General features: G+C 45.4%; 1 protein-coding gene across 1 annotated transcript in view; it reads right to left on the reverse strand.

The window, feature by feature from the left end:
* Positions 1-26,598, reverse strand: part of LOC134839262 (uncharacterized) — a 354,799-nt gene that overhangs the window by 115,255 nt on the left and 212,946 nt on the right. The gene's annotated exons all lie outside the window — the stretch shown is intronic.

A 26,598-nucleotide genomic window follows, 5' to 3' on the forward strand; every position in this document is an offset into this window, starting at 1 on the left:
CACTCCCTGAGAGAGCCCCGTTTCTCCAACTCATCACTCTCATGTTCGGGCGGTCTAGTACTCCTCTTTCTCCATATGCTGCCATCAACAGGACTTCCGTGGGGCGGTCCCCACGGTTGTCGTGCCCCAAGATGTTGATCAGGGCGTTCAGCAACATGACCACCTCTTGGTCCTCCAGAGCGAAGTCTCGTTCGATCAGCCGACGATAGATCGCATCTACCATCGGTCCTACATATGCCTCTGCCAGGTCCATCAATTCATCCAGGTTGAAGTTGTCCATTCTATTCTTTTCAAGTTTGATTTGATTCGATTCTTTGACTCGAGTGAGTAATTTAAATGATCAATCAGGATCTAGAAAAGAAATCACGAATGTCACACTTGTTAGTTTCACCTTAATATATATCGTTAAAATTTGCTTAAAACAGTTCAGATAAAAAGATATTTATCCTAAAAATTGTTAAAATCAATTGGTTTCTAAAATTTTGGAATTCGACCTAAGATTGGACAGTCCAAACTTTGGATCTATTCCCAAGATTGTCATTCAGTTGTTCATGGTCACTAACCCCTACTTACCCATGATCTTAATAACCTAACACATAACATAACATAACACACATATCACATATTACACGCAACTTAATCTTTGGCCTAACACTCTTTCGCACTTCACTCAGCCTATACTTAAGTAATATTTCTTATGTAGATATACTTGTATGTTTGTATCAGAGAATATCACGTGTACAAGCGCGTACAATTCCCGAGTATGCAGTCTTCCTCTGTTTGGATCGTACACTGGAAGCGAGAGCTCCTTCACGTCCATTTCCACAAGGAAGTCCCTCAGCCTCGTCAAACACAAGACTAGGTTTTCTGGGTCCACGTGCTGCTTCTCTGTCGCCCTCGTTACCAAGAAGCATAAGTACTTTCCCGGTACCTGCGACACCGCCGGAGGTAAGGCTGCTACGCCCCCTATCCCTGGTCTTTGCTTCCAAAGGAATTCCACGTTTTTGTATTCTCTCTTAAAATCTACCGCTAACGCTGTCCTAAAACTCATGTCTGCGGTGATTGCTATCGCACATGTTCTGTTTGTGAGTATGAAATCACTGTCTGTTAGTATTATGTTACTTGAATATTCATTTGGTAAATTAAAATATGACTCAACTACCCTGCTTTGATCCCCAGAGTATGGGCCCACCGTGGAGCGCCATAAAAACATGTATGTAACATTCGCCCGGAAGATACATATCGACGGATAACAAAACTAAGTCTTAAGACGACTGGCTAGCGTCTAAACAGAGCTTTGCATGCTTTTCACCGTCTCTACCAAGCCAGTACTTTTCGGTGGTCTTTCCAACATCGGGTCGACAAAAACGTTACTGTTCTCCGGCTTCGACCAGAACGCTCAAATTAACTTAATTACATGCAAATAGTGAGCTCATGGCTGGGTCTCAGTATCCCCAGACCACGAGGTCACTCCTAAAAACAGGGCTACTATTTATTATATTACTATTGTTTTTGTTCAGTAGATAAAAATCATCATCTCCATCGAAGATGGATCAACCCTTTCCCGCAACTCCTAGCACCTCATCCTTGTCAAAACTAATCCAAATATCAATTAAATTCAAGTCAGGATATGACAGGATGCTAAAAGTTCACACGAGTCAATAAAAGTTTTCCGTCCCGAGACCCTTCCGGATTCTTGAATCCGGTGAATCAAGCCCGTTGATCTCGATTTCTTCCCAATCCGGAAGGCTGATTTCTTACCCTTCACCGTTGTTCGCAACGGCCTTGCAACTATTGTAGCAGCACAATAGTTGCAACTCGGAACGTTTTCTGCAATCTGCTGCTGTTTTTCTTATCACGATTGTCGTTGCTATCGTCAGCGCAACTAATGTTGTTGAGTTTCTTCTCTCGTTTCTTGTTAAAATGGCCGTTTCAGCATTTCTCAGAAATGTGTCGTCATCATTCGAATTTTTGAAATTTTAAAATACTAGAATATTCCAGCCCTCACCGTTTGGCTAAACGTTCCAATAACGCCCTTAGTTCTTAAAAACCACCAATCCGGAAGGCTTACTGCTAAAATTCCGAATTCTGCAGAGATTGCATTTTGGCCATTGTGTTCGGCGTTCCGATTTAGAACGCCGAACACAATGGCCAAATTTTTAGGAGTGACCTCGTGGTCTGGGGATACTGAGACCCAGCCATGAGCTCACTATTTCTGCATGTAATTAAGTTAATTTAAGTGTTTTGACCGAAGCCGAAAGCAGTAACGTTTTTTGTCGACCCGATGCTAGAAAGACCACCGAAAGTACTGGCTTGGTAGAGACGGTTTGTAACATTTGCCCGGAAGATACATATCGACGGATAACAAAACTAAGCCTTAAGATGACTGGCTAGCGTCTAAACAGAGCTTTGCATGTTTTTCACCGTCTCTACCACGCCAGTACTTTTCGGTGGTCTTTCTTACATCGGGTCGACAAAAACGTTACTGTTCTCCGGCTTCGACCAGAACGCTCAAATTAACTGAATTACATGCAAAAATAGTGAGCTCATGGCTGGGTCTCAGTATCCCCAGACCACGAGGTCACTCCTAAAAACAGGGCTACTATTTATTATATTACTATTGTTTTTGTTCAGTAGATAAAAATCATCATCTCCATCGAAGATGGATCAACCCTTTCCCCCCCAACTCTTAGCACCTCATCCTTGTCAAAACTAATCCAAATATCAATTAAATTCAAGTCAGGACATGACAGGATGCTAAAAGTTCATATGAGTCAAGAAAAGTTTTCCGTCCCGAGACCCTTCCGGATTCCCGAATCCAGTGAATCAAGCTCCTCAAGTCCGAATTCACGATAACACGGAGGGCTGATTTCTTACCCTTCACCGTTGTTCGCAACGGCCTTGCAACTATTGTAGCAGCACAATAGTTGCAACTCGGAACGTTCTCTGCACTCTGCTGCTGTTTTTCTTCAATTTCGACTTCTTCAATTTCGATCAAGTTGTTCTCGTCAGCGCAACCAACGTTGTTGTTCTGTTTTTTCACTCGTTTTTTGTTAAAAATGGCCGTTTCAGCATTTCTCAGAAATGTGACGTCATACTTCGAATTTTTAAATTTTCAAAATACCAGAATATCCTAGCCTTCACCGTTTGGCCAATCGTTCCAATAACGCTCTTATACCTTCAAAATTGCCAATTCGGAAGTTTCGCTGCTAAAAACTCGAATCTGCCGGATCTGCATTTTGGTCCATTCTGGTCGAATGTCACATACTCCCCGGACAGTCCGGTCAATGTCCTCATTGAATCGCGCAATGTTCTAAATGGTTACAGTGTCATCGAACAGAATTTACAAAATGCACGAAATTACTTTTATCTACGTCACATCGACTCATTGCAGATTATAAATGGCATCATACTACATCACTATAGCCTTCAAATTCTTTCATTAATCTGCACATTGAGGATATGACTTAAGATAAAACATATTTTCTGACTTCCAGTGTCAATGTCCCGATTGAAACTTTTTCTCTTAGATTTAAAAGGTGCTGGCTTGCAGGACAGTCCTGCCAACCAACAAGCTAAAATTATCCTATTATGCTCCTTCCCTTCGGAAATCTTGCTTGTTTATTGTCCTGAATATTAAAACTAAGAAACTTTGTGGTTAGAAAAAGCAATGAAACAATCTCCCTCTTCGAGAGATTACTCAAGCTTTCCACATCACCACAAAGTGATCAGTTTTCCTAAGTGATTTAAAAACAATCATGCAGGCTGGAATATTTCAATATACTCTTCCCTCAAGCCTTTCTAAATAAATAATAAGTGAGTGTCTCTAAAGCCACTTCAACTAAAACCAAAATGCAAATTTATAAATGCAACAATTTCAAAACTCAACTAAATGTTTCAGTTTTCAATTACAACTTGGTTGCTTGGTTTCTCACTTGAGTTTTTCACACACATAAAACAATTCTGAGTTTTGACTTTTCTTCATCATCCCTTTGTTCTCCTCTTTTTCGTCGTTTAGAAGTTCTAAAACTTCTAAATTCCTCTAATTTTCTTTCTTGCTGCCTCTTGTTTTCTCGACCATTCGTCAATGCTCCATTTCCTCCTCCTGTGACACTGACTCCGCACTTTCGGTTTCCGTGTCTTGTAGCACGTCATTGACTATCCTGACGATGTTGGAAGCCGTCCTCCAACACTTCTGCTCTTCCACCCTCTGCTTACAGCAAGGTAGGGGATCCACGTTTGATTCTCTGTTTCTACAGAAGCTGTTGTGGAGACACAACGTCACGTTTCTCTCCAAATCTTCTTTCAGCATCTCTGCCTTCTCATTTCCACTACGCTCGCTCGTCCTGGAAATTCTTTTCACAGCGGTGGTCACTGCATTCCGATGGGTCACGAAAGCTCGCTTGAAAACTCCTGCCCCAATGTCCAGCTGATATTCACTGTATACTCTGCCATGCTTCGACATATGCTTTTTCGCATACTCGTACAACCATGCAGTCATGCTAGCTCTGAACCATGGCATCAATCGTTTTCTTGCCCATATCTTCTTCACTTCCATCGGAATGTTTAGAACTTTGCACATTGTCTCAAAAAGATCTAAATCTTTTAGACAATCTAATTTCCGTAATTGTTCTCTCGTCGGTGCCTCCTGTCTATTATTTTCTCTCACATGAGCTTCCAGCCATCGTATTGCCATCATAAATCCCACTATCACTATTGTTACGGGCTGTGATGAATCTGGTAAACCCATGGAGAGCAGCTCTCCAGAGTCCCAGATCAACATCAGATTACTACGCTTGGGATACCACCAGGTCTGCAGCAAGCAGTGGCAAGGAAACTCATCATGAGTCAACATGATGCTCCTCCAATTACGTTTTCACGAAGCTTCCAGCAATGGTTCCACTTCCATCATCACTCGGTGGATTTCATCATTCTCATCTACTGCATTGTAATCTGTGACAGTTGATCCTCCCTGTTTCTGTTTTTCGAAGTCACTGAAGTTCCCGCTCACATATCCCATGAACTTATTTCCTAGTATTGACTCCAACTCTTCTTTGGTTCTCTCTGGAATTGCTGAGAACATCTTACATAGTAACTCGTAAGACTTTTCAGACATCCTCGCTAATCTCACACACTTCGGCACTGAGAAGGCTTGATCCACAATCGCTCTTGTACTCTTTACGTCCACAGCTACGAAATGTACAGGATATCTGCTCTTGCACATTGGAGCCAACGTTGAGCCCACCAAATATCGTGCTCCTGATGGTCTACAATAAGTTTCGCTGTGTCTGATGTTCATCTCTGTTTCGATTGCTTCCCTCCATTTTCCTATATACTTCTGCTCAGTCTGCAGAACTCCTGGAAATACTTCTACGCTGATGGCTGTGACCATCTCATGTTTCTGTTCTAGATTCAATAGTGACTCTAAAGAACCAAACATGCTGTAGAATCCTAGTGCTGTCACTAGATTCACATCGGTGCCTCCATGGCAATCTGCTATCAGTTCTGTTTCCGTTCTCGCTTTCATCACTACATTTCCAAACAATACTGTCAACTGCTTGTGTTGTTTCTCCAGGGTTTTCACACAGTCTAGACTTCCACAGACGTGACCCTCTAGTCCACAGACTTCCGCCAGACAGCTACCAGGTTTGACCCAGTCTTCTGGTCCCCAGCCAGGCAACTCCACTTTATCTTCTCCGTTGCTCATAGAGGCTGTTATCATCACATTATATATGATGTTGAGGTCACGCAGGTTACAGTCTGCATTCAGTTCCCTCTGTACGTCTTGTGTCGCCCGTAATATTGAGTCAGCGTTGGGACTAGGACACCATGATGGTCTCATCAATTCCCACACTGCCATCAAGCTCGTTCTCAGTAATTCATCTGAGAATCCCAACCCAAACTCCACTCTCTTGTCGGATTTTGGTACTGAAGGTGCAGTCACCTCTTCTTCCAAGACCAGTCCCAATTTGGCCTGTGAATTGTTGACGCTTTTAATCGTTACAATTCTGGACGTCCAGAATCTTAGTAACACCGCCTGCTCATAATCAAAGAAGCAATCACGTATGTCTTCACTCAGGAAAGGATTGTACGCTATCCCTAAGATCCCAGATACATAGCTATATGACTTCTTCTTGATCGGTCCACAGTATTCACTGGATTTCGGCAATGCTCCCATAGATTCTTTAGTGAGTCTCACCTCCTTGTTGGAGAATCTCCTGATCTCGTCTATCTTTTTCATGGGTTCCAATTCTTCAGGTTCTTTCATGTTCACCCTCATCGGTTTACTTTGCTGCATCTCCAGCATTGCTAGTAAGAACAAGGCTTTCGTTCGCTCATCGCCTTCCTTCAACATTTTAACACAAGTGTTTAATGCAGGTACTGAAATTTGCTCTATCAGGAATCGAATGAAACAGAGAGCGTCTCTCCGCTTCGCACACGCTACTGCTGCTCCCTCCTGGACTATCAGATCCCTCAGATTCGTCATAAGGAAAACCTTTCCTTCTTTTGATCTCTTTCTTTCTTCTGAATCATATTCTTCGCGAGTCAGTCCCATCATACACCAGGCGAACCTGAGTTGTAACTCTGTCCTTACGTAAGGTACTGCCACGAGAGCATGTATTCTTGGCGTAGTCCTCATTTCTTCCTCGAAATACCTCAACACTACTGCTTTCCATGGAAGGCTCACTAACTGCTCGATCGTTTCCGCCTCTACGTCAGACGACGCCAAAGTTCCATACGCCTTCTGCTTGAGGGTGGTGCCTTGCAACATTGTTTCCAGATAACCCTCCATGGCTTTTTCTTCTTCCAGGGCCATTACATACCCTCTAGCCGAGTTTCGGTATTCCAACATCTCCATGTATCCACCGGTGGGTTCATCTATCGACACTGTCTCAGACACTGTTAGTCTGTTGTATTCCACTGGTGTTAGTTGTCCTGCAACACTTCCCTATCCATGATTCATGGGAGATGGCTTGAAGTCCCCCATTTTGCTCTCTCCACATTGGCTGAGTATTTCCATTTCTAACGTTGCTCCAGTCAGAGTGCGGTCACTCCTTTTGGATTTATAACCGGTTGACTTTATTCCCGCCATGAGAATGGGTGGCACCATCGCTATATCGGTTAATATTCTATCTGTGCCAGACAATTGATAATCACCTTGCCCCAAATCCATGACTTCTTCGACTCGCTTCCTTTTCGCTGAGTTACCAGCTTTCATCGATATTTCTGAATCCACTTTTGTCTTTCCAATTCTCCTCGGCATCACTCTGCTGCCTAACTTCATTTTCATCGCATTGATTTTATCAATCACCATTTTCGATCGCATCGTTCCTCTCCTGGTCCTTGACAGGTACACCACCTCTCCTTCATCGTTCTGCGGTGTCATCTTGATGGGAGAATTCGCTTCACTCTCATCAGTGGCTGAGTCGATCACTAACTCACTCAGTCTCCCTTCACACTCATCAAGCTTGTCAAGTACTTCTCTCATCAAGGGTTGATTGAGACCTGTTTTGAGGATGGATTGGGTCCCATAGCTCTGAACCACAGTCCAGACTTCTTCCATGAACGCCACTCTGTCCAGCTTACATCCCGTCCTACTCTCGTGGTCTCGGTGATGTACTTCCCATTCTTCTTCGGGCAGCGTTCCCAAGAAAGGTACTCTGGCTGAGGCCTCTATTCTTCTCCTCCGAGGTGATTCCATGAGGATTCTCTGGTCGTTATTTCTTGAATTGCCAGGAGAGCTGCTCTCCGGCAAATTCCGTTTCATTTCCATAAAGGCTGACGGAGGCTCCAGTGTCGAGGTGCCTTCATCCGCTGGCTCAGTTGCTTCCAACGTATCCGCATTGTTTTCAAGATCACTGAAGATGTTAAAATCCAGGCTGGATGCTCCTCCTGTCGATGCCCTGTCGTCTTCCCCACCAGCTTGATCTTGTTGCATGGGTTCTTCAGTCTGACGGCTTCCACCCTGTCCGTCATCTCCTTCTGACTTATCCTTATTCGAGTTCGATGGTCCTTGTTCGTCATTGTCGGCTTCTTCATGGAATCTCGGTATGAGCAATGTACCGGCCGATTTATCTTCCTCTTCTCCATGGACCACTTTGATTTCTTCGCAGCCGAAGGGTGCTAGGAAAGTTCTCGTCTGCAATACTCCTCCAACTTTCATCTCCTTCCTCACACTGGTCAGGATCAATGAGGCTTCAGGCAATTCTGTCCTGCCTCTCATTCTCATCGGAGCTAAGCCTAGTCCTTTCCATTCCTCATCAAATCTTCCAGGCTTGGGAGTAGCGGCGTTGCTTATTCGCCTTCTCGTCGCTTGATCCGTGTATGCAAATCGTGTGTACTGTAACACGGCGGCATTTCTCCCTACGAAGTATGGATCCATCGTTCCCATGAAATTCCCTACTCTCCTTTCATTGGTTTCGAATGCTCTCAATCTAGGAGTTTGTACTACGGAGACTGCTCCGAGCAGCATCCTTCTTATCAGAGGGAATTCAGGGATTGCCTCCGGTAGCTTCTTGTAATCGCCCCAGTCCTTCGTCTCTTCTCTCACTTTGTGATAGGCTGCTGTGAGACGAGGCACTCTGGTCATTTCACCATTCGTTTTGTCATAGGGCCTCAGATTCCAAAGCTTTGGAAACACCTCGATGTGCCCTCTTTCTACTTCTCCCATGCGGTCACAGAAGTGATCGTCAAAATTGATGACTGTCATCTCTGGCTCCGATATTTTCGCAAATAACAGATCTTCACTCATGAGCTCTCGCAATGCGTGCTGCTCGCACCAGTTCAGTGTACCACCGTCCACTGCCGATATGAGGTTCAGGTGCAGCACCGACCTCCTAGATGCTTCCACTTTAACGTCAGGGAACGCAAAGGTGACTGCTGGTCCATAGATCACTGTCACGAACTCCGTGACTCCTCTGATCAGCGCCAAGGGATCGATTCTCATAGCTAAGCTCAAATCTGTTAATAGCGGCATGCCTCCAACATGTCGTCTAACATCTTCCTCTCTTTCAATTGTCTCGTCTTCTCCGGTTCCAAAGCGATTTTGCTGCAAGAGATACTGGATAAGAGTGTGTCTCAGGTCTCTTATTTTGTTCCACGAGTCCGTGGATTTCTTCATATCCAGATTCCTCACTCTCTCTTTCATCTGCTCTGGACAACGTGCCAGTTTCATCAGTCCGCCCAAGTTTCCGTGGGTTATTGCGATCAATGTCAGAAGTCCATCTAGTCGCAGGTTCTGTATTCCATCCGTAAGCAGTATCGCCGGTCCTTTTACGAAACTCTCCGCTCCGAACGTCACGAACAAGGCTATTAATTCCACTATCGATACTTTCACTACTGCTTGGAGGAATTCCTTTATCAAATAGTGCGAGACTTTCGGGTAAACTTTTGCCAAGAAGGACGCGGTCCATCCGGCTCCCAACCCTTCTAGCATGCTGTCTGTCCTTTCAAATCCCTCCTGTCCCTTCACTTCCTGGGTCCAGAAGGTTTCCAGAGTAATCTGACACATTCTGTTCACGAACTCAGCTGTCTTTTCTCCGGCATTTTCCGCCAGGTTCACCTCCTTCAACAAGTAGGAGTGTATCTTAGTGATCATTACTGGGCCTTGCTGAAAAGCATCTGCACCCAATGCCGCTACTCTAGGATTCAGGTGTAGCCACTGGTTTGCTTCCGGCTTGGTTCTCAGCACCATCGCTTCCAGATGAGCTCTCGTCTCCAGTGAATTCTTTCTTCTCGTGTCTTCACTCGCCACTTCCATTGCTCGGAACCACAAGTCGTTGGACATTGCCGTGATTACTCGATGGTCGTCATCTATTCCTGGTTTCAGTTTGAGTTGCCGACTGAAGTTGGACAGTTCCAACCCCAGCACTTCGTCCAACACCAACATGTGTAGCGCGTGGTCCTTGAACCCTCTCATCTTGTTTGAGATATCTGACCATACTGCAGGCAGTTCAGCCTTAAGTGGCCTCAGGTTCTCCGTTTCTATCATGCGATTCGGGGCTGATATGATCACATCATATTTTCCCTCCGAAAGTAAGGCTACTATTGCATACACAAATTTCAGTCCATCCGGGAGATGTGCATATCCCGGAGACAACGCAAATACTACTCTCAACGTCACTTTATTGAATGATCCCTCCTTCGTCGCGTCCACCACTTCACCCATCGACTCCAGGATGTCTTTTATCGCTGGCCATACTGCGTTTTCTGCTGTTGCAGAATCTCTGAGCCTGCTCAGAAAACCTCTACTGTGTAGATGGTCATTGATACCAGCAAACACAATCGTTATCGGGTTCATTTCTGTCTGCCTTTGTACCCCTATAGCCAATGACACTGATTGCAATAGGTCTAGGTCAACTGCGGCCAGCATTATGACGTCCGGCCAAAACAAAGACTTAGAGGTGTACACGAACTCTGAATTCGCTACTACCATGATTTTGGCCTTTCTCATCTCTGCTTTGTCGTAGGCGGCGAAGATGGTCTCATCTTTCTTTATCGCTGTCAATCCGCCATATCTCTGGGCATCACCATCTTGGTTCACTAGTTTTGGGTACACCCTCTCCTTCACATGACCAGGTGGTGTCGTCAGTTGCCTAAATATCTTCACGTGTTGTCCAATCGGCGCTCTCGCCGTCAGGAATCTTCCTGGTCTTTCTTCACGATTCCTCTCATCATGGTTCAATCTCACATCTTGCAACGGTCTTGCATTCACAGGTCCCATTGTGTTGTTGGAGGGCAGTCCCTACAAGTCGGCAAATCTCAAGGCCGTCGTGGAACTGAAATTTATGCTAGCGGCTATCAACCAGTCTACGCCGGTTATCGAGTACAATCTGCTGACGGATAGCGTCGCTCCATTCAGCATCCTCCTTGCATCTTCGATGAAGCTCACTCTCTGTAGGTCCAGCTTCATTAGTTCGTCTTTGTATATATGCCAAGGAGACGGTATGGATCGCGACCACATCAATGAGCCTCTGCTCGGTCTCTCCTCTCGACTGGTACTCGTCGTCTCCGATCTAGTCTCCGATCTAGATGTGCCAGCTACTTCTTCGATTGGTTGGTTGACAGGTCCTATCCTTCTCCTAGGATGAATTGTCCTCCTCATCGGTGCTTCTCCCAACCGATCCTGTACGTCTGTTCTTCGACCTGGTTCACTGGAGCTTTGTTGCTGGTAATTTGTGACGGCTGGGACCGTACCCAAGCGTGTTTCCAGGTTAGGAGGCACAAAGGTGGTGATCACCGTATCACTCACCGTTCCTTCTTCCTTCAGTACTCCTGTGTCAAAGAATTCTGCTTCCAGCTCATCCAACCGTTCTTGGAAGACTCGATTCAACCAAGCTTGTCCTTCGACACTGTCGAAGTGGATGCCATCTGTGGTCATTCTGGCTTGATCCATGGCTCTCAATTCATGTTCAATGTCCATGAGGATCATTCTTCCGGCATTTCGATTTGCTAGGTTTCTCAAGATGTTGTTCCATCTCATGACTCCCTCGTTGTGCCTTCTTCCTGATGCTGTCAGGCTTCTTGCGTTCATTGGCACCGTGCAAACGGTCAGTACCGCGCAACTGAACTTCTGCCAGAGAGTAGTGAACAAACACACCATCATTGATTCCCACAGTGCTTCCTGCTCATCTGATCCTCTGGAGATATCATTCGTCCCAACTAAGATCATCACATTGGGTATCTTCCCTGGATTCATCAGCTCCACCATGCGATATAATTGGGCAATCGTCGCGCCTCCAAAGGCCATCACCGTGGTGACCCATGAGGTCCTCAAATTCGACAGCACTCTGACTAAGCTGTCTCCCAATATCAGGTGAGATGTCCCGAGTGGTGGTTGCTGCAGGTTCACAGCCGGGCTCCAGGTAGCTCGATTGAAGCAGGCCCTCGGATCTGTCTCCGGAACTCCCGTGAAATTATACTTCAATTGATTATTCTTCTGCACGTCTATTACACGAGACACTTTCTTCGCTGGCATCTTCCTTACTTTCCTCTCTGGGATTCTCGAGTTCCCCATGAGTGGTGTCACGTTACTCATCCCTTGTCTGATTACTGTCTGGGAGAGTTGTACTCTGCCCGTATCGTCAATCGTTCCATAGGGTGCAGTCACCCCGGAACCTGGTGCATTCTTGTTAGCGACCAATCGTCCAGCTGTCTCTATCAGTTTTCTCACTGTCTGTTCTACGACGGGGTCACCCAAGGTGTCGCTAGGATCCGGGATCGTTACTCGATTTGTCTCCACTGGAGGTCGTGTCTCCGTTGTTTGACTCATTTCTCGAGGCGTCAAGAGCTCCATCGGGGACTGCCCACGAGGAATATCCCTTGCAGGTATTACTTTCTCCACGGCCGTTATCAACGCCACCTGCTCCGATCGCTCTTTGTATTCCTGCCTTAAGCGTTCGATCTCTTGACCCTGTTTTTTGTTGCAGTCTTCAAACAACTTTCTCCACATGTCCCGGTCTTCCTCCATCGCCAGCATGGTCTTCTTCATATCGTCTAACTCGTTCTTCGTACTTCTCAGCTGATCGTTCATCTCGTCCAGATCTTGTATGGTTTGGTTCGTCTGAACCTTCTGTGTTACTTTCGCCCCTTTTGGTGGCACAGCTGCTCTCAGTGGTGAACCAGACGAGGTCGCCTCGCTGTTCATCTCCCGATGCATTCTCGTCAGCCCAGGTTTAGGCTTAGAGGGCATTGGCATCTCACCTGGTTGGTATGTCCAAGAACTTCCCAATCCAGGCTCATTCGCCAAGTCACTCCCTGAGAGAGCCCCGTTTCTCCACCTCATCACTCTCATGTTCGGGCGGTCTAGTACTCCTCTTTCTCCATATGCTGCCATCAACAGGACTTCCGTGGGGCGGTCCCCACGGTTGTCGTGCCCCAAGATGTTAATCAGGGCGGTCAGCAACATGACCACCTCTGGGTCCTCCAGAGCGAAGTCTCGTTCGATCAGCCGACGATAGATCGCATCTACCATCGGTCCTACATATGGCTCTGCCAGGTCCATCAATTCATCCAGGTTGAAATTGTCCATACTGTTCTTTCCAAGTTTGATTTGATTTCGATTTCAAGTTTTGACTCAAATGAGCAATTAAATGATCAATCAGGATCTAGAAAAGGAATCACGACTGTCACACCTGTCAGTTTCACCTTAACTTATATCGTTAAAATCTGCTTAAAACAGTTCAGATAAAACGATATTTATCCTAAAATTTATTAAAATCAATTGGTTTTAAAATTTTGGAATTCGACCTAAGATTGGACAGTCCAAACTTTGGATCTATTCCCAAGATCGTCATTTAGTTGTTCATGGTCACTAACGCTTACTTACCCATGATCTTAATAACCTAACACATAACATAACATAACATAACACACATATCACATATTACATGCAACTTGGTCTTTGGCCTAACACTCTTTCGCACATCACTCAGCCTATACTTAAATAATATTTCTTATGTAGATATACTTGTATGTTCGTATCAGAGAATATCACGTGTACAAGCGCGTACAATTCCCGAGGATGCAGTCTTCCTCTATTTGGATCGTACACTGGAAGCGAGAGCTCCTTCACGTCCATTTCCACAAGGAAGTCCCTCAGCCTCGTCAAAGACAAGACTAGGTTTTCTGGGTCCACGTGCTGCTTCTCCGTCGCCCTCGTTACCAAGAAGCACAAGTACTTTCCCGGTATCTGCGACACCGCCGGGGGTAAGGCTGCTACGCCTCCTATCCCTGGTCTTTGCTTCCAAAGGAATTCCACGTTTTTATATTCCCTCTTAAAATCTGCCGCTAGCGTCGTCCTAAAACTCATGTCTGCGGTGATTGCTACTGCACATGTTCTGTTTGTGAGTATGAAATCACTGTCTGTTAGTATTATGTTACTAGAATATTCATTTGGTAAATTAAAATATGACTCAACTACCCTGCCTATGTCAGGTTTCTTAGGTTCTTCACCTGTTTCTGCTTCTAAGTCTCCTGTTTCTCTTGCTATTCTTAATTTTTTTATTATCAAGTTTTCAGTGTGGGTAAGTCCTACCCCCACTCCCCGGACAAAAATATCCATCGGCGTCCCCGTCGATCGCATACCGGGTATTAAGTCAAGGTTAGAAGCTGGAATGAGAAGTTGTCCTTCCTGGGCAGCCCAGGAAGGATCATCTCGTTTGGTCTTAATGTATTTCGCGCTTTCGCGATCTACGTCTTGAATCGTAACGTTGGTCTCTTTAGGGTCTGATGTCATTTCGTTCAGCCACTCTAAGACACGCAGGTTCGTCAGGTCTTGTTCATTTGACTGCTGTTGCTCATCGTCGAATTCTACTTCGGGTTTCGACCAGTCGTCAACCCACTCATCGTTGTGATCATCGACTATGTCAATGTCTTGTGACACGGTTATTTCCTCTAAACCCACTACTTCCTCCACTATTTTCTTTAGATCTATCCTATCCACTACAAAGTCGTCACCGTAAGGATTGTATTTCTTTCTTTGTCTCGTCCCGTCCTTCTGACGAGTCTGAATCGTGAGCGGAAGATCTGGTTCCAAGTTCTTGGGAACCTCTGTCTGTTCGGGATCCCGCCAATCCTCTTCTGCGTAGGGTAAGGTTTCATCTTCCGCTTCGATCTGTTCGTTTGGATCCAGGTCCAATGGTGTATCCGTACCTTCCACTACGACCTCGTTTCCATCGTTCTTCTCCCTGGTGCCCTTTTCATTGACCTCACAAGCAGGATCCATCATTAAATAATCCCCTTCTTCCATGTCTGCAGGTATACACCAGTCTTCTGTCGATGGATTGTGTGGCTTGATGTTCTCGTAGTGGGCGGCCCGGCCAGTACTCAGTCTATAAAAGCGTCCCTCCTGGTGCACCTCCGTAATCATGAAGGGTCCCCTCCATTTCTTTAGAAGTTTCTTTGTCCCTTTCGGTGGTATAACGTTCTGAAATACCCATACATAGTCTCCCACCGAGTAAGCTTTTGCACCAGCTGCTTTCTTGTCGAATCTTTTCCTCTGCCTTGCCTGTGCTTGCTGAGTATTTCGTCTACACAGATCGTTCAACTCCTGTTGACGTCTGATCACATCCCTCACGTAAACCTGTGGAGATGTTTTCTTCCCCTCATACTCTGGGTAGAAGAATGTCAAGGGTAAAGACTTCTCGTGTCCCGTCAGCATCATGTGTGGACTGACCCCAGTGGTGGAGTGTTGCGTGCTATTATAAGCTCCCATCACCTGTGGAAGGTATCTGTCCCAATCGGTCATGTACCTGGAACAATATACCCTCAGCATCGACACTAACGTCCTATTCTGTCTTTCCACTAAGCCATTCGTCTGAGGATGGTATGTCGTGGAGTGAGCCTGAGCGACTTGTGACCGTCTCATAAGCTCTTTCGTAAGCTCGCCTACGAAAGCCGTTCCATTTTCCGATTGAAACGTCATTGGACAACCATGTCTTGCTATCCACGTATTGATCAGGTGGTCGCATGTCTCTTCCGCCGAGGCAGTTATGCAGGGCACGGCCTCTGCATACTTCGTGAAGTGATCTATCATGACCAAGACTTGGTTGTAACCGCTGTCTGTCATGCATATCTTCTGGTGATCTATCTGCACCACCTCGTTGAATTCAGACGACTCAATCGACTGTAAAAGAAATCGCAACTTCCTTGGATCCTTGACCTGTTGGCATGACAGGCAGGCTGTTACCCATTTCTCACTTGCCTTTTTCATTCCAGGCCACTCAAAGCGCTTCAGGATCCTCTGATACACTTTGTCGATCCCTTGATGGCCCATCTGATCATGCGACCTGAATAATAGTTCTGTCTGATAGAGTTGCGGCAACACTATCGCGTTATATTTGTATAAGACCTTGTCTTCTTCTCTTCTCCTGCAAGCCACGATCCCGTCCTTGTTCAGATATAATCTCCCCTCCTTCTGAATGAAGTATTGTCTCAGGATCCTATAGCTGTCTTCTTCTAGGTCACCTTTGTCAGGTGCACCGTTTTCTATCCACCTTTTTAGGTTGCTTGTCATGCGATCATTTCTCTGCGCCCTTAGAAGGTCCGAGAGTCTGTATCTCGCCTTCAAGTACGTCTTCATGACCCTCATCTGACTATTCAGCTCGTTGGGCTGATGTGTGTCTTCTTCCATCTTAACACACCAAATCTTCGCCAACGGTTGTGTTTCTTGCTGAAACGGTTGAAGATCAGTCCTGACTGCCTCTTTCTGTGGCAATAAGCTCATCGAACGTTTCGATACTGCTATTGTTTCTAAGTCATCCGCTGCGTTGTCAAAGACACTTTCGCTCGGTATAAGGTAGCGATCGCTGTCCGGATCCTGGTACACCTCTCTGTCCAGGTCTCTCGCCCGAGTTTCCACTAGTAGCGTGTGTATCGCTAGTTCTGACAGTTCTGATCCCGAGGTCGAATTTCTGTCGGAATAGGTATCCATTCCTGAGTTTCGGGAATCATTATCCGTCGAAGGTGTTGTGCTGGAGACTGCACGCTCCTCCAGATCATGTCTGTATTTCCTTCGCATCCATCTGAACTCCCCGGACAAAACCTTGTTCTCTAGGTCCTGTTTCTCATCAGGAATTTTCTCGTCTATCTCGGACTCCCCGGACCAATTCACTTGTCCCGGGTGTTGATCTTGTGATCGCTGGTTTTTCTCCTCATCCTTCTCCCCGGACAAATAGTCGTGCAGCAGATTTTGTTTTACAACTTCACCGTCTTTATCCCGGTCTACAAAGGTGACAGTTTTCTTTTGCCTGCCGCTCTCCTGTCCTTTCTGTCCGTAAGAAGTACTGGTTAAAATCTCTTGGGGTATTGAGGATACTAGTTGCTGAACTATTGTCCTACAATCCCTCTCGTTCTCTTCGTTATGTCGTCTGGACGGCATGATCTTCACCTTCGCACTGACTGTCAGCGATGCCACTGCTGCTGTCCACTCGGGGTCATCTCTGGTCACTTCTCTTTCTAACAATCCACCCAGCATCCGCCTTACTTGTGGTGTGACTTGCACCGTTTTATCCAATAATGAGAGGCTGTTTATATTCATGCGAGAGAGTTCTTGCTGGACCAGGTTCGAGCGCAGCAACAAATCCAAGGGGACCGGATCCTCCTTGGACAGGATCTTTATCTCGGCTGCTTTCTCTACAGGTAACTCAGGATGCCCTGGAATTGGATGTCCAGACTTATCCAACCATCTCGTTAAGGGAAGCGCTTCATAAGTTTCTTTGTCCAGAAACGAGAATCCCTCCTTTACTTCCGCCTGATTGGCCTGCTTCTGCTCCAATCTTTCATAGAATTCAGTTTTCTTACTGAGGCTGTCAGCATTCTGGTGTTTGTCACGCATCCTATGTTCGATTATCATATGGTAGCCATCCAGTCTTACTATCCACCTACCAATATAACTCTGATCCATCGAGTAGGTCTTCAACCAGGATAACGCTCTGTTGTCCACGCGTAACTTGAAGGGAGCGCTCCCCAAGTATGCACGGTACTTCTCCACGAAGGTGACTACTGCAAACATTTCTGCTTTTGGTGCGCCATATTTCATCTCTGTGTCACTCAAGACTTTGCTGCCGTATGCAATGGGACGGAGAACTGTTCTTCCGTTCCATTCTTGCTCTTGATGCAATATTCCTGAGATGGCCACCACCGATGCGTCTGTGTCAAGAACATACATGCCCTTTTCTGTAGGCATGCCCAGCACTGGCGCTTCGCACAGTTCCCGCTTTATGTTCTCGAAAGCAACTTGTGCCTCATCGTTCCACTCGAACTTCTTCCCCTTGTTGCGCATCAGCTTCTGCATCGGGTACACCTTGTCCGCGTATCCTTTTATGAATTCTCGGTAGTAATTGGCAAACCCTAGGAAGCTCATGAGCTGTGTGTCCGTTCTTGGAGCCTTCCATGTCATCACTGCTTCTACTGCTTCCGGATCTGGCCTCACACCATGCCTGTCCACCATTCTTCCCAGGTACTTGATCGAATCCCTCAGGATTTCACATTTCGATGGTTTGCATTTCAAGCCTGCTCTTTTCATACATCCGAAGACCTCATCGAGTCGATCAATGTGATCCTCCAGGGTTGGTGTCGCTATGACTACGTCATCCACGTAGCACATCAAGAGATTCCCGTACTTTTTGGTCACTCCTGTCAAAGCCTGAGCCATCAGCCTTTGAAAAGTTGCTGTTGCATTGCACAAGCCGAAGGGCATCCTCTTCCATTGGTACAAACCCAATTCGCACGCGAATCCGGTTTTCTCTCTGTCCTTCTTTCGCAGAGGAACCTGCCAGAAGGCAGAACCCAAGTCCAATGTGGTGAAGAACTTTGCATCACCAAGTTTAGATAGGCTCTCGTCTATTCGCGGTATCGGGTACGCATCTTTAATCGTTACCGCGTTCAAGTAACGAAAGTCGCAACAAAATCTAAGCTGCCCCCCTTTCTTTTTCGCCATGACTACCCCGCAAGCCCACGGCGATTTCGAGGGTTCTATCATGTCGTATTCAAGCAACATTTCTATTTCCGCTCGGCACGCTTCCGATTTATGTGGCGTCATTCGCCTTGCGCCTTCCCTATGGGGAACGGCACCCTCTTCTAGTTCGATTTCGTGTTCGACGAAATTACAGCAACCGATGTCCGCCTTATGTTTTGAAAATACCTCGGCGTTCCGATTTAGGAGGTCCCGCAATTTTTCAAAATCTCCCTCACCTATTTTTCCTTTTAAATGTTCTATTTCTGGCAAAACCGGTTTGTCAGAATCTAGTTCATATGACGAGGGGCGTTCCGGAAAATTCGAGCAACTTGATAAGCCGTCGTCCGTTTCGGATTTCATTGAAAACAATTTATGAATAGATTTTAATTCATTAATTCTCTTTAAGATTTTATCTTTATTTGCATGATAAGGACAGTCTTTCACATTATGTTTCTTCAAGTTTTGTGTCTCCTCATAGTCGGTCCTCATCGGCAAGGCGTAGCCAAGCTTCTTTCAACGCTGGATTGAAACCGTGGTGTCCAGTGTGTTCAACAACACACTGACACACAGTCCGTTTCGCGTTACCGAGAAGCTCCGGCCTAAAATCACCGAACTCTGACTATTTGGATTCAGTACTAAGCAAACCTGTTTGCTATCACTTAACGAATTTAAATTTCTCATTCTAAAAATTGCTACTACAGCTTGTCCTGGTTGTAACTTTACTTTTCTATCCAAAAAAACTGGTACCTTATTTTCATCTGTTATTATCCTATTAATTGGTCTCTTAACATACTTTCGGTCCGGGTTTCTAATCCGTATTAGACCGTTGTTCAAGTCAATCATCACGTCAAAATTCCTGACAAAATCTCTGCCCAAGATGAATTGGTCGGCGTCGTCCAGATTCTCTACCACCAGGAAGCTCATCCAAAGGTCTCGTCCTCCCATGTGAAGGACCGTTATCGGTGTTCTTCCGGCCACGTAGATGGCTCCTCGATTTGCGGCGGCCAGTCGGAGGTTCGTAGGAATCAGATCTTCCCGTGTGAAGCCCATTCTTTCCCAAGTTTTTATCGGCATCACACTCACCACCGCTCCTGTGTCCAGAAGCCCTGTGACTCCGATTTTTGTTCCGTTGGTGTCGAGCAGGTGTGCTGTCACATCTGCTTCATATCCAATGTGTACCGCGTCTTGTTCCATCATGGCGTCATGGCCTATCCTGCGGACTTTGAGTTCCTCTTCACCCAAATAGATCTGCCCTATTTGGTCATCATCTTTTGTTACATAAGTCCTGGTGTAGATACTGATCCCATCCACGTTCAGCATCACTTGATACGGCCCATAGACTTCTAGGTAGCGTCCATGAAGTTTCTTCATGCGAGGGCCACCCGTGGTCAGTAGTGCCCTCACAGCCCTCGACTCGGTGCGTGGCTCCATCTGCCTCAGATAGTCTGCATATGTGTCCAAATGCATCAAAGTGAACTCAGACGGTTCACTCAGATTTCTGATTACCTGATGCCCTGCCACCGAGATTATCCACTGTATTTTACTTCCTTGCGGTGCCATACCGAACCTCTGACCAGAGATAACATTAAGTTTCATGCTCAAGCTGCTTGGTGCTTTTGCCTCTTCAACTTCCGTTGCTTCAAAGGCGTTCAGTTGCTCCTGTAATTTTTCATTCTCCAGCTCGAGTTTCACCTTTTGCTCAATCTCTTTCGTCACTAGTTCCTGCTGTACCCTATTTATAGCATCCCTCGCAGCTGCCCTATAATCGATTTTGAAGTCATCGGCCGCAGTTGCTGGTTCCGGTTCACGTGCTTCCTCTGTTACCGCTTGCATCTTCTTTGCTACCAGCTCTTGAGGTTTATCCTTTCTGCGTGCCTCCGCTTCACTCAAAAGTCGAGCCTTGCTGGCTTTCACTCCTGACAAAGCTTCTTCATGTCTTGGATGCTTGATGTCTGCCACTGCATCCCAGAATTGCGGACAATCTGATTTAAAATGACCTTCCAAGTTACAAAAGAAACACCTCGGGCCGAATTTTGCAATTACTCCTCTCATGAAATCCTCATGATCCAACTCTGACGCATCTTCGTCCTCGAGGCTAAAGCCTATTGCTTTCATGCCTTGTTTGTAAGCTGGGCATGCTGACACATGATGGTCTGTTGAACTGCAATTAGCACAAGAACGTCTCTTGTCCATATCATCCCTCGGTTTATACCAATTGTTCCCTTGGTTTGCTGGTCCGTTGTTAAAATTGCCATAATTTTTCTTGTAATATCCAGATCTCGAAGGAGGTTTCAACAAAAGATACTCTTTTGATTTGAGCCTCAACTCCTCCGGTGTTGGCGCATTAGTTGATAGTGGTGTGTAATGCGTTGCTAGCATCGTACGAAGTTCATCATTTTTCACACCATCGATGAATTTTGAGGCTACGGCCAGGTTCATCCTTCGGTTTGACTCATCCGGTTGGCTGCGTCTTCTCAGCATTTCCAAATCATCGAGAAACTTGTCTATTGTTTCATCTTCTCGTTGCCTCCGTTTCTCGAAGCGCATCATCGCCTGGTGCCCCTGCACCCCTGATCCGAAACGGTTTAACAAGATTTCGAAGATTTTCTCTGCAGTGTCACATTGATACTGTTTCTTGGCCATGACACAGTTCAGGGCTGTCCCTTCTAAGTTGCTGGTGAGCGCGCTGCATTCCTGTCTCTCCGACAAGTCCTCTTCCTCGAAATGCAGCTTCATTACCTCTATCCAGGTATCAATACAGCCATCAGATTCGTCTTTGTAGCATCTTGGTTTCTTAAAGACTCTTCTGGACTTCTCACTGCGTTCATTGGTTCTTGATAACCTCGTCAGGAATGTCTCTAAAGACCTGTTCAGGGGTTCAAATGCTGTGGCCATTGCCGTAGCATCCCTTGAGTGTCCCGCTTGAGTGTCCTCACACCTTGTCGAAGGCTCTGTGTGCGGTGCATCCCTGCAATCCGAATCACCATGAGCGTTTCCCGCTTGGCCCATATGACTCCTCCTCGGGCTTGTATGCCCCATGTTGCCAGAATCGCTTCTCCCAGTCGCATGTGTGCTTTGCGTTGGTCGTTCGTTCGAGGTTTGTCTGTTCCCCGTTGAACTTGCTCTACTGTTCGGGCCCCATGCTGTATTACCCCTTGTGGCATAGCCTGATGAACTGCCCCTGCCTCTAGTGGATCCATACGTCTTCCTCCTTTGATGTTCATTGAAGTTCACCCTCGGTTCCCTGCTGGGACCTCCCGAGTTCGGCTCTCCTTCTTTTGGTCCACTCTTGCTGCTTAGTAGCCCGTCCAACCTATCCATGATAGCCTGAGTTCGCCTCTCCATCATCGCGTCTATCTTTGTGTCAAGAGACCCAAGAGACTGCTCTTGCTGAATTCTTAATTTCTCCATGTCGGCTCTTAAACGTAACTCCCTCTGTTCCGCCTCTCTTGTCATTCGCGACAAGTTCCTCGTCATATGTTCGTCCGTTCTTTCTTTCAAGCGTTTTTCGCTTCTGCTAACTTCTTGTCTGTTGCGGTTTATTTCTTCCCGCAGACTTTCTCTTTCAATGTGAACTGCTCTTTCTAGTTCACTCATCCTTATCGACATCTGTTCATTTTGTTCTCCTAAACTGCCCACTATGTTGTTTAAGGCTTCCTCTAGTGCTGCCCCGTTATCCATGAGTGGCGTCACTAGTGGTGGTGTAACCCTGTCGGTCCCAGGTAACTTCGTGCTTGTCGAGATCCGGGCCTTGACTCTCTGCTTCAACGTCTTTTCATTATTTAATTCAGGATCCATTAACGCGTTGCCAAGCCCTCTGGTTCTACTCTCTCCAGGTTGTGGCTCCGAACTTGTCCTAATCGCGAAGTCCTTTGACTGGCCCGGTGTGTTTGCCTCTTTGCTTATCGTTGTCACTACACCAAATTTATCCATGGTTCCAGTCTCTCTTCCGACGTGTGCCTCACTCTCCTGGATCGAACTATTGAGGCTGACTTGAGATCCAAAGTCCCCTTGCTCCTCTTCATCCTCTTCCTCCTGGGACTCACCATCGTTTCCTGCTCCTCCTCCCATGCTGAATGGAAAGATGTTTCCGAAGGTGTTCTTCGTTCTTTCTGAGAACGATGATGAGGTTGTTTGTTTCCCAGTTCCGCTTGCCATCATAGTGTTGTCTGTCGGAGAACTTCTAGTTGCCGTTACTTCAGTTGAGATGTCGGACAGTTCCGACATCTCCTCTCGATCCAATGTCCCGGTGGAAGTGGCAAAATCATGGCCTTGTTCTACCGGAGTAGATTCACTCGCCAGCCTTCCGCCTCTCCCTTCCAGTCCATTTACTCCCTGGTTGTCGTTCATGGTATGGTCCGTATTGACCTCCACTTCTAACAGTTCTCTTCGCTCTTCTGAGGTCTTCTGACTTCTCGTTTCAACCATTCTGCCTGAAACCGTCTCCTCTTTATCGGACCGGGTTCGCTTGATCCAATCCACAAAAGGATCGGTCATCGTTTTTCTTTGCTTTTCAGGTATGAATTTCCTAGAGCTATTACCTCGTTTTGGTATCCTTGACTTGTCTAAACTCATTCTTTATTTGTCACTTTCCTATGCCCACTCTTGACTCAATTGCTAGAGACCTTATAGTTTTATTAACAATAATAATGACACAACACAATAAATTTCACCAGATTCTACTAAATAGTGACCACGAATCCCTGTATGTTGTCAGAGTACAGTTTGTATAAAATTTATTCACACTGACCGATTATCGGTCCAAAGATCTGGAAACTAGCACAATATGATGTTATCAGTCAATTTTAAAAGATAGTGTACTCACTACCCAATCAAGCACAGTTTAGGATGATTTAAAATCAAAAACAAAAAATATATATTGACACAATATGAATGTATATATAAAAAAACAAATGTGTCTTGTACTCTTAGTCGGTCGCAGTACAATAGTTGAACCTGTCTTTTAAAGAAAAAGCTTTCCCTGCTTGGTGCTGCACCAAACAGACAAGACTTTGAAGGCAGTTATTTTCTCAAGTGGGCGTCTATTGCACCCACCGAGTACTGTGTTACCTATCTGCCTTCGGACTGCCCGAGCTAGACCTACTAAAATCCTCAGGGCAGTCACTTTTCCCAAAAAACGTGTTATGTTCCAATCCACACCAATGAGTCACGCTCTTTTTAATTTAGACTTAGTGTCGCGAATATCCGAGTTCGGACCTGTTTTGTATTAGTCTGGTTCTTTTTGAAAGGCAAGTTACCAGTGCAGTCACTGATACCTAGCCTGTGTATTAATAACCTAATACCTCTCGCTTTTTAGTCTTTCTTTCGTTTACCTAAGTCCTTAATAAAATAATACCCCTCCGGATTGGCACAAATAGGACCCTTCCGGACTGTCAGAATATAGACCCCTCCGGATTGGGACCCCTCCGAGTTAGTTAATAGTAGACCCCTCCGGATTTGGACCCCTCCGAATTAGCAACTATAAGACCCCTCCGGATTCGAACCCCTCCGGTTTTGTGGAAAGTAGACCCCTCCGGATTCGGACCCCTCTGACTTTGAAAAATTTCGACCCCTCCGGATTGGGAGCCCTTAACTCTGTCAAAGTAGCTTTTCGTAGTTCTCTTAATTTCAGCTTATACCACTCCGGATACGTTCTGCGTTGCTTTTATGCTGTTTGAATTAACTGGGAAGGGTATAGGGTCCTTTCCTAGACCCCTCCGGATTGAAGTTAAGGCACTTATTTGACAATTCACACTAACGGTGAAGGGTCTTATCACTTGCCTAATTTCGACCCTATTATGGTTGTCTTGTGCCTTCAGCCCTCCCTTTTTGTCTAGAACTGTCTTAAGTTACTTAGTTCAATCGCTATCAACTTTTGGTAGGAGTATAAGGGTTTTTCAGAAAAGTTTATAAAACGTGAAGGGTGTACCCCTCCGGATTTGTGTAATTTTTCTAAAAACAATCTCAAAAATTTTCTCGCTCGCTTTTTCGAGTAATTCTTTTTTTTACTAGTAAGTTCAGCTAATTTCTGATCTAATGGTACCAAGATTGACTCGATATGCTCTGTAGTTCCAAAGTTATTAACCAAAACGTCTTTTTTCCAAACTCAAAAATTTTCTCTCTTATAGGTTCCGCCTAACTTTTTCCGCAAATCTGGTCCTTTCGACCTAAAAATTATTGATCTGAGCTCAGAAGGCCTATACTCTTCTAGTTCAATGCAAAAGACCCGATCTAAAACGCTTTTGTAGAAAAAATTTGCGAAAAACTATGCTACCTGGACCCCTCCGGATTGATGAATCCACCAAATCAAAAACGTTATGTTCGATTTCTCTGCAACCCGGAAGGCTTTCGGGTAGCGGGTTTTAAAACTCGTAGATTCACTAGTGGACGTTGTCCGAACAACTATTTTTACTGTCCTAACTCAAAGATTTCAAAAAATTTTCTGATTTTATAGTGCTTCTTACTATCAAAAATGGGAAAATTTGGTTTTTGGTACCAAACTAGTTCCAACCACTTCCGAACTAAAGTTAACCGGTTCTACTTATTACAGTAGTGCAGTTACGATGTAACACACTAACTTAGCGCTTTTTTCCGTTTCAAAAAATATCGATATCTCAAAAATCGCGACTTGTGGGGGGATCAAAATATCGCTATTTTGACCCTAAAAACCGGTCTGTTTTCGTTGTTTTTCACTGAAACACGATATAAGACTATTAATATAGGCTATATAAATAATAATATTAGTAATACTATACCCCTCCGGGTTTGTTTATTATCCGAATTAAGGTGCTTAACTCGGATATTCGCAGTTCGGTGAAGGGTCACTACAGTGCAGCACTGTCGAGCCCCCCACAGATTACTATCTTACTTTTTGTACCTAAAGGGATACAAAACTTGTTAACGATACCCAACAGTCGATTGTTGTTGTCGTTGAGCCCCTTCTTGTTGCTCCTTGTACTGCTTGCCGGATCGGTCTTCACCCAGGACCCTTCCGAATTGAGCGCAAATCAGCTGACCCTTCCGGATTGAGCGCAATTTATCATTAACGTGCTTAAATGCTCAAATAACCCTACAGTACAAGCCTCACAAACGGGCTACAAAACTGATCGTAACGATCCTGACTGATATAAATGCCTGTAATAACAATATATCTATCAACAACAAACGGGGGGTTGAATCACAACTTGTCTGGGGGGATGATTTCTACTGATTTTTTACTTTTTTTTTTACTATTTTTGGTTTTTTCGGTTATTTTTTATGTTTTTTGTTTTTCTTGGGTACTATACTATTTTTTGTTTGGTTTCACTTATATCTTTAAGTTTTTTTGGTCCCAAACCACTCAGGGGATGAGGGGTTCATGATTCCCCCCACCCTTCCTGGTTCGTGAATTTTCGGTCTTAACTAGGTTAAAAAACTATTCACGGTAATCCGGAAGGCTTCCGCGTTCCGAACTACCCTTCCGCCCCGGCAGTTTAGGCCTATTAAGGGCGTTAATGTGAGCATCCGCTCGGCGCGGAGTGCTCGTTAACGGTTCCGCCGGTCATGATGTTATGAAAGAATAACACCCAGGAGCGCCATAAAAACATACATGTAACATTCGCCCGGAAGATACATATCGACGGATAACAAAACTAAGTCTTAAGACGACTGGCTAGCGTCTAAACAGAGCTTTGCATGTTTTTCACCGTCTCTACCAAGCCAGTACTTTTCGGTGGTCTTTCTTACATCGGGTCGACAAAAACGTTACTGTTCTCCGGCTTCGACCAGAACGCTCAAATTAACTGAATTACATGCAAAAATAGTGAGCTCATGGCTGGGTCTCAGTATCCCCAGACCACGAGGTCACTCCTAAAAACAGGGCTACTATTTATTATATTACTATTGTTTTTGTTCAGTAGATAAAAATCATCATCTCCATCGAAGATGGATCAACCCTTTCCCCCCCAACTCTTAGCACCTCATCCTTGTCAAAACTAATCCAAATATCAATTAAATTCAAGTCAGGACATGACATGATGCTAAAAGTTCATATGAGTCAATAAAATTTTTCCGTCCCGAGACCCTTCCGGATTCCCGAATCCAGTGAATCAAGCTCCTCAAGTCCGAATTCACGATAACACGGAGGGCTGATTTCTTACCCT

This window comes from Symsagittifera roscoffensis, chromosome 2 (assembly GCF_963678635.1).
Source record: "Symsagittifera roscoffensis chromosome 2, txSymRosc1.1, whole genome shotgun sequence".
Taxonomy (NCBI): domain Eukaryota; kingdom Metazoa; phylum Xenacoelomorpha; order Acoela; family Convolutidae; genus Symsagittifera; species Symsagittifera roscoffensis.